Source organism: Lutra lutra, chromosome 4, assembly GCF_902655055.1.
Source record: "Lutra lutra chromosome 4, mLutLut1.2, whole genome shotgun sequence".
NCBI classification, from domain to species: Eukaryota; Metazoa; Chordata; class Mammalia; order Carnivora; family Mustelidae; genus Lutra; species Lutra lutra.
Window position 1 is genome coordinate 93,699,832 of NC_062281.1, and position 9,390 is coordinate 93,709,221.

Below are 9,390 nucleotides of genomic sequence, written 5' to 3' on the forward strand. Positions count from 1 at the left end.
TGTGAGTCAGAATAAAATTGATTTGTCATTCCAACAATGTGGAGTCTTCTAATCTATGAATGGGATAGATGTTGTTCTATTTATTTAGATGCCTCTAATTTATCCCAGCAATAGTTTCCAGAGGTCTTTGTTATATGTGTTCTTATGTATTTAATGATGTTTGACATGAATCTCTGTTCTCTTCATTGAATTTCATTTCCTTTTTTTAAAAAATGTCATTTTCTTAATGCTCACTGGTATGGAGAAATAGAATAGATTATTCCATGCGTGTTATGGAGGTATAATTTAGCTACAGTAGACAGCATGACTTTAAGGTGTACAATTAAGACTATACTTTCAGGAATCATTTCTATAGCTACTTACTAGAGAAGTTCCTCTGAACGTGTACAGTACCCAAAACCATGAGGAGGAGGCCCAGTGTTCTCTCCAGAGCATGAAACTGGGTTTAGGTGTTGTTTCCACAACTGCCAACTGCCATCAGTGACTGTTCTTCTCTTCTGGAGGAGTAAGAGAGAGAGATGAGGTCTGAGTGCTTTCCCAACAAAATAAAAATTAAGATAAATGGTACAATGAAATGCATTTTCACAGATGTAACTTTCATTTACCTTGCTAAGTAGTATTCCTCTATATGGATATATTCTGTCGGTACATTCACCTACTGATGGACACCTATGTAGTTTCCAGGGTGTAGCCACTGTGAAGAAAGCTGTGATGAATATTCATGTGCAGGGTGTGGTGTGGACATACTGTCTGAACACCTAGGAGAGGAATGCCTGTTCACATGATTGGTAAATGTTTACCTATGGCTCAGCTTTTCTCAGGAGTTAGGCCATTTTTCATTCCTAAAAGTGTAAGAAATGTCCAGTTCCTTTACATCCTCACCACATGTGTTTTCAGTCTTTGTAATTTTAGGGATGGAGGTGTAACGGTAACTCAATGCAGTATTAATTAATCTTCTGGATGCCTGAGCATGCTGTCCAAAACTGACCTCTGTGCTTCCAAGCCAAAATATAAGACAAAGACAGAGTTTGCAATAATGTGGAATGATAGCTTTCCAGGGCAAAGGAAGCTACAGCAGGCTAAGGTCCTCAAAAAGTGGAAGCCCCCTGCCCCTGGAGGAAGGGGTAGGGAGGGCGCTTATGTGGAAATACAGGATCTAGCCAGCTTCCAGAGAAGTTGTGTGCCTGTTTCTGGACTCCCCCATCATGTTTTAGAGTGGACCAAGTTCCTGAATCAGAAGGCTTAGAAGGAAGGAGGGGAGATTTGCAGAAGAGAAGAAAAGGTCACTTGGTTTAAAATTGAGCATCCTTTAGACATTAGTGAAGCCATTTTAATTTTTGTTCAACTCTGTTCCTTAAGTGGTTTCAGGTGGACTATCTCACAAGTGCTTCTGGCCATTTAGATATCTTCTTTTGTGAAGTATTTCTTCTTCAATCTCTTCACCAATTCTCCTATTGCATTGTCTTATCAGACACAAAACATGTCAGAACATTACACTGAAAACTACAGATAATTACTTTGATAAATTAAAGACCTCAATACACAGAAAGATAAAATCTATTGTGGATCGGAAGACTCATTATGATTTAGATGTCAATTCTTCCCGCAATGATCAACAGATCTCGCACAATGCCAATCAACATTCCAGCAGATATTTTAGTAAGTAAGCATTTATAAGCTGATCCAAACATGTACATGGAAACGCAAATGATCTTGAAGTATCCAAACAATGTTAAAAAGATGAAGTGGCAGACCTACACTGCCTATTCCAGAATTACTATAGAAATATGTTATGCAAATTAAAAGTGATTTGTTCTATTAATCTTCAGTTGTAAGAGTTTCTGCACATGGTCAGTGCAGCTTGGCAGTTGCCTTCCTCCATTTTTACTTCAGTTACTTGATTTAAAATCTGGCCACTATTCACATTTTTTTTTAAGATCTTAATTACGTCTTTGTCAGAGAGAGATACAGTGAAAGAGGGAACACAAGCAGGGGGAGTGGGCCAGGGAGAAGCAGGATCCCCACTGAGCAGGGAGCCCAATGTGGGGCTCCATCCAAACACCCTGGGATCAAGACCTGAACCGAAGGCAGAGGCTCAATGACTGAGCCACGCCGGCACCCATATTTACATTATTTTTATATGGAGAGAGAATACTGAAGTCTGGAAAACATTTAAGTTCTCAAAGAGAAAGGCAGAACAACACTGATCATTATGGCAAGGATGCCCCATTAGACTTTGTGAAGTTGCCTCAATTTCTCCAGCTGGCCAAGTCAGAGAGGGGAGCTACTGATACCAGCAGTTTCCTCTGGAGACCTTGGAAGTATTGACTGCTTTGGGCCAATGTGGAACCCAGGTGTTTGCAGTGTCCCAAGAAGCTGAAATCTGGTTGCAGTCTAGGGTCCCAGGCCAAGTTGGTCAAAAACACCATGAGACCAGGACAACCACTGATGTCATCCCCAGGCAGCACTGGCCACTTCCTCCCAGGAACTCACCACACCCACACTTCTCATGACTTCTGGTTACTACACTGAAAGCCCTGTGAGACTGGGGAGAATGTTGTATTTACCTCTGTATTCATGGCTCCAAGGACCAAGCCAAGCACTGAGGAAGCTCTCAGAGACATTCCTTCCCTGATCCAAAAGAAGTGGTCAAAAATCTCCAATCACAACTGCAGTCCTGGGCTGAATGTCCTGCAGGAATGCTCTCTGCTTTCTCCCAGGAGGCAACAAATCCCCTTCCTTAAAGAGGAGCCTCACGACACTCTTGATGTCCCATGACATGCCCTTTTGGCGAGCTCTGATGAAGAAGGGACTGTCCTCTTGGATTCTTCTCAATGGCTCACCCTGTCATTAGGATTCAATGTACTTGGCCTAGCCCCCACACCCTTTTGCTGAGCAGGGAGCCCCCCTGCCCATCCCCTTCACCATGGGACTTAATCCCTGGGACCTGGGATTATGACATGAACTGAAGGCAGGCTCTCAAGGGACTGAGATACCCACATGCTACGAGATTTTGTTTCCATTCTCCCACTCACTGCTTGACCTCCTCAGTGAAATCTTATTGATGTCAGAATTCCCAGTTCTTAACATGGACTAAGGAAAATGAAACACTGAACATATAGACAAGTTACATTGTGCATAAAGCCCTTTACAACCATAAATTCAGAAGAATATTATTGCTGTCACTGTCTCAGAGGCAAGAGTCCCCTACTGTGGTAGTTTCTGACCTTACATCAATACTCTGCAGTAAGAATGGACCTCTCCAACTCTTATCCAAACATCACTGATCCCCCTAAGCCCACACTTACTTGGAAGACATCCACCATAAGGGCAGCTCCAAGGTTGAACCTAGGGGTCTGGGGCACAGCCTCATGGTCACATCCTCCTCCTCTGGGAACTGGTGCTTCCCTGAAGTACAAATGAATCCCAATCCCTCCTCTGAGGCTCCATGGCAGGGGCCCAGGTTCACTGTGGACTACATTACTCTCCTAGTCCTCCCCGCTCAGCTCAGGCTGCTCCCTGCAGAGTTCGATGCTTCTGTATGCATTCCTTGTTTTACCCTAATTTTTCTGGACTCAAGTTGTGTTTATTCCTCCCTCCTCTGGCAAACACCTGCTCCACCTTTGCCTTGTTCTTCTTTGTGTTACTCTCATCTTCCAAACTTGCTGATATCCTGTCTTCCATCTCCTCTCTCCATTCTCTGTTTTCAGGTGGACTCAGCTCAGCCTCCTGTGGGAGACACACAGAGAAGAGACCAAGTCAGGTCTCAGCTGCAGTCCCTGTTACAGGGCTGTGTAACAGGCACCTCAATCCCTCATGCACTCGCAGAAACTGAGCAGGAAGGGACTTTGGAGAATTTGAATATCAACTGTATCTTACACATGAGGAAACTGAGACCCACAGGGATTAGGAAAATTTCCCCCACCAGCTGATAGCAGCAGAGCCCCGGCACAGGCCTTGGCTACAAACTTCCCTGTCCAGGCTCCTAGCACACCCTCCAGAAACCCCTTCTGAATATCAGGGGACACTGGTTTATCAATATTCCCACTGTTAAAACAAAAATGTCTGGTAGGACTTTTCCCTGGAATATGCTTTTGTCACAATTCTACACTCCTACAGTTTATGCTCAGTTGGTTTACAATCCTGGGTGAACTACAATAAGTACACCCTCAAGATGGGAGAGCAGGAAGGCCTCGAGTTGGCAACAGCACGGGGGTTAGGAGTGTCTCTTCTTTTCTTGTCTCACAGATTATGGGTCATAGCTAAGATTAAGGGTCAACCTCCAACTGAGGTTGTTTCCAATCATCTAAGGAACTCAACCTACTGGTCAGCAGGGGCAGTTTGGGCCCTAACAAAGTTCTTCCTGGAACTGTCATTCCCATCTGCCCCCACTGGGGCACGGACCGCCATGTAAATATCATGAAGCCATAGGTTATTGTAGGACCCAGGCTGGAAAGGAGAGCACATGCTCTGCACCTGCTGTTCTTGATCTGATAGCCCTTGAGTTGGGAAACCACAAAAGCACTGTGTACCACCTACGGGCCTCCAGCTCATATCAACCTTCCTCCTCTATCAATTTCACACCTAGAACAACACATGCAGGGAAAGGTCCTTTTGAGCCATTTTGAAATGAGAAATTGAGACACAGGAATTTCAAGACAATTAGTCAAAGTCACACTTTCCCAGTCAGGTTTGCAGCTACAGCTGCAAGATCAGAGCTCTCTCTTTTCTTCTTCTGTGTTAGAGATTTCTAGTGAGAATGAACAATACCAGCCTCTGATGCCCTCAACTGACACTCCCAGCCTGACTGTATATTCTCATGTTTGAAATAAATAATCATGCATGCAGAATATCAACCTCAGACAAGACTGCTTTGAGACCTTGATAAAATGAGACAAAACAAGGCCACCTGACAATATTGTTCAGGACAGGTGAAAACAAGGTCAAAGTGCCACCTACAACCCAAACATCATCCTCTCTTCATAAGGAAATGACTATTACTTCTTTACTATAATCATAGAATTGCCAGTGCTAATAGTGTTCAGTAGAGAACAAACCCGCCTCTTTCCATGCTCCCCCACATCACCTACCGAAGTCCAAATCCTAGAAAAGGTCCTTACTGAGACCTTGGGGTGTGTTCTTCCTGTCTGCAAGGAGTAAAAAAGCCAGCGTGGTTTATGAGAAATGTGTTCCTGGAAATTCGAAATAAAGGAATGAATACCAGCTTTCCAGCAATTAATAGAAGTCAAAACCCAGCACCAGAAATAAAGCTGATATTGTCTATGAGATGTCCGGGCTCTGGAACTCCAAAATTTGTTTTAATCCTTAAACAGGAAAAAAAAAAGGGGGACTCTCTCTACAAAATCCCTTTAGTAACTAACATGAACCTTGGTGTTCAGGCAGATTTTCCCACCTCTGGTTTAAACAGAGACTGCTCTCGATCTTAGGCTTGAGAGTTTGAGCCACACATTGGGTACAGAGATTACTTAAAAAATAAAATCTTAAGAAAATGTTTAAAAATATGGAGCAGCTTGGTGGCTGAGCTGGCTAAGTCTCCAACTCTTGGTTTCACTCAGGTCATGATCTCAGGGTCCCCACAGGGCCCACTGAAGGGACCTTTTCAGATTCCCTCCATTTCCCTCACCCTTGGCCTATTCCCACTGCTTGCAGGCTTGCATTGGGGCTCGGTCTCGCTCACTGTCTCAAGTAAATAAGTAATTTTAAAAATTAAAAAAGAATAAAAACAAAATAGCCCCTGAGGATGAGTTAGGAAAGAAGCTAGCTAAGAGAGAATGTGCAGCACAGTGTGGCTTAATAAGGCCTGGGATCAGTTACCACCTGGTATTCCCAGTTGGGCTGGAAGCTTTAACCCTTCCACTAACAGAGGAGTGAGCTCTCTGATGATGCAACCAGAGGCAGGCGCTTGTCCTCTCTGGGGTCTCTAGCCAGAAGCTGTCACTCTGGACTCTCCCTTCTTGTCTAAGTGCATCAGCTCAACAGACACTGAGCTCAAAAATCATGTCAGAGAAACAACAGCAATGTGACATCATAGAATGGGAATCTTGCATGGGTGACAAGATGACAGGCTTTAGAAGGAAATGCTGCTTTTGTCTCAGGGATCAGTCAGTATCAAGAAGTCACCATCCCACTCTATTGAACTGTATGCTGCTCCCATTGCATTCCTCTGGAATCTGGGCCAAAGGCTGAGCTCCCAGTGTTCATGCCTCCTGGGGCCACCAAGGTATCCAGGACTTGGCCAGCTCTGTGGGGTATCCTTTCAGGCCCCTCCCTCCCTCCCTCTTCCCACAACCCTGTGGGATGCTGGTCCCCACGCCTTCCCCCTGCTGAGCAGGACACTTGCATCACATCTCTTGTCCCCCTACAAACCCTCTTCCTCACACCTGGACTTACCACGCACACCTTCTGGGGTCTGTCTTTCTTCTCCGTTTGTTCTCCTACAATTTTGGCTCTGATTTCCCACATATACCCTTCCCATTATTCAATGAGTCTTTTGGCTGTTGTTCTTATTCCTACTACTACAGGTTTCATTTTCAAGAGCTAGTTTTCTTGGAGGTGATCCCAGTGAGGCCTCAGAAGCTACAGGAGGCCTAAACCCCTAGGGGTGTCAACATCATTTTCTGCCTGGTTGCAACTGGGCATTGGCCAGGAGGGTGGGATGGGTGGGGCAAGCTGTGGGCCTGGAGGGCATGCAGAAGGGAGAGGGTAACATTCAATGGCCCCCACTAATGGGCATGTCTGGGTTTGGTTTTTTTTTTTTTTTTACAACTATAAGTATTACTTTTATTATTATTTATTTTTAGTTGTGGTAAAATTCATGTAACATATTTACCATTGCAACCATTTCCCCCAAATTTTTTAAAGTATAATGAGCACATAAAATTACATATATTTAAAGTGTAAAACCTGATGAATTAATGTACATATTCATTATAAAATGATTACTGCAATCAAATTAATGAACACATCACCTCATAATCACCTGAAATTTTTTTGGTAAGCAAGCTTAAGATCTATTCCCTTAGCAAGTTTCAAGGGCACTATACAGTATTACAACTACAGTCAACATGCTGTACATTAGTTCCTCATAACTTATTCATATTATAACTGAATGTTCTTACCCTTTGACCAATATCTCCCTATATGCCCCACCTCCCAGCCACTGGTAACCAACATCCTACTATTTGTTTCTGTGAGTTTATTTCTTTATTTTTTAAAAGTCCATGTATAGATGATAGCACACAGTATTTGTCTTTCTCCTTCTGGCTTTTTTCACTTAATATAATATCCTCCAGTTTCATCCATGTTGACACAAATAGCAGAATTTCCTTATTTTCCATGACCAAAAAATATTCATGTTTTCTTTGTCATTAAAATATAATGGAATGCAATATTATATTAGTTTCAGTTGTACAACACAGTAATTTGACAATTATATACACTACTCAGTATTACACAATAAGTGTAACCACCATCTGTCACTATACCATGTTATTGCAATATCATTGACTATATTCCTTATGCTAGACTTTTCATGTCCATGACCCACATTTTCCTCACCCATGCAACTCTTAGGTTGTTTCAATGTCTTTGCTACTGTGAACAATGCTGAAATGAACATAGGGTGCAGATATCTCTTTGAGATCCTGTTTTCACTTCCTTTGGATATACGTTCCAAAGTGGGATTGCTGCATCACATGGTAGTTTTACTTTCATTCCTTTTGAAAAAAAAAAAAAAAAAAGGCTGAATCAATTTATGTTTCTACCACTGTACAAGGGTTCCATTTTCCCCACAACCTTGCCAACACTTGTTATCTTTTTTCTTTTTTATATTAGCAATTCTAACTGTGACACAATAATATTTTATTGTGGATTTGATTTGCATTTCCATGATGCTTTGGAAAGATATCTATTCAGATCCTTTATCTATTTTTTTAAATGTTTTCTATTTTTTATTTTTAAATTAACATATTATGTATTATTATCCCCAGGGGTACAGGTCTGTGAATCGTCAGGTTTACACACTTCACAGAACTCATCATAGCACATACCTTCCCCAATGTCCATAACCCAACCACCCTCTCCTTACCCACCTTCCCCCGGCAAACCTCAGTTTGTTTTGTGAGATTAAGAGTCTCTTATGGTTTGTCTCCCTCCTGATTCCATCTTCTTTCATTTTTTCCTTCCCTACCCCCGAAACACCTCGCATTGCCACAAATTCCTCATATTGGGAGATCATATGATAATTGTCTCTCTCTGATTGACTTACTTCGCTTAGCATAATACCCTCTAGTTCCATCCACATCATCGCAAATGGCAAGATTTCATTTCTTTTGATGGCCGCATAGTATTCCATTTTATATATATATATATATATATATATATATATATATATATATATAATCTCTTCTTTATCCATTCATCTGTTGATGGACATTGAGGTTCTACCTATAGTTTTGCTATTGTGGACATTGCTGCTATAAATATTCTGGTGCACATGCCCCTTCAGATCACTACATTTTTATCTTTAGGGTAAATACCCAGTAGTGCGATTGCTGGGTCATAGGGTAGTTCTATTTTCAACATTTTGAGGAACCTCCATGCTGTTTTCCAGAGTGGCTGCACCAGCTTGCATTCCCGCCAACAGTGTAGGATGGTTCCCCTTTCTCCGCATCCTCACAGGGGTCTGTCATTTCCTGACTTGTTAATTTTAGCCATTCTGACTGGCATGAGGGGGTATCTCATTCTGGTTTTGATTTGTATTTCCCTGATGCCGAGGGATGTGGAGCACTTTTTCATGTGTCTGTTGGCCATCTTGATGTCCTCTTTGCAGAAATGTCTGTTCACGTCCTCTGCCGATTTCTTGATGGGATCATTTGTTCTTTGGGTGTTGAGTTTGACAAGTTCTTATAGATTTTGGACACTAGCTCTTTATCTGGTATGTCATTTACAAATATCTTCTCCCAGATACGCTGCCAGAATACATTTGTTTCCCTGGCCAGGCCCAGTGAAGGGAAATCATAACACCTAAAATGAACACAGTTTCTCCTCTCTTTCCCAAATCCTCTAGGGGGAGTTTTTAGGCACAGCTTATAAATAAGCAGGAATTCAAGTTCATTTCCTGACAAAGGGTACACTGGTTTCTCCCAGCATTGCTCTTCTGTCAGTGCCGGATTTCTGACAGAGAGCTATGCATATTGTTAGAAGAAATAGGATGATCCTCTCTGGAACCCACCCACTTATGAGCATGATTTGTTTTTGCTGGCCCCCCATCCCCCATTTTCCTTTAGTACCTATTTGACCAACATCCTTCCCCCAGTGATGCACCCAGCTCAGAGGGATGCTTAACCTACAGGTGGGGCCAAGGACAAC

General features: G+C 42.5%; 1 non-coding gene across 1 annotated transcript; it reads left to right on the forward strand.

Annotated features, from left to right (window-relative positions):
* Positions 1-324: 324 nt before the first annotated feature.
* On the forward strand, positions 325-534 carry LOC125099380 (small nucleolar RNA U3). Its single transcript, XR_007127143.1, has one exon. It is a non-coding gene; the product is annotated as a small nucleolar RNA U3 (small nucleolar RNA).
* The last annotated feature ends 8,856 nt before the right edge of the window (positions 535-9,390 follow it).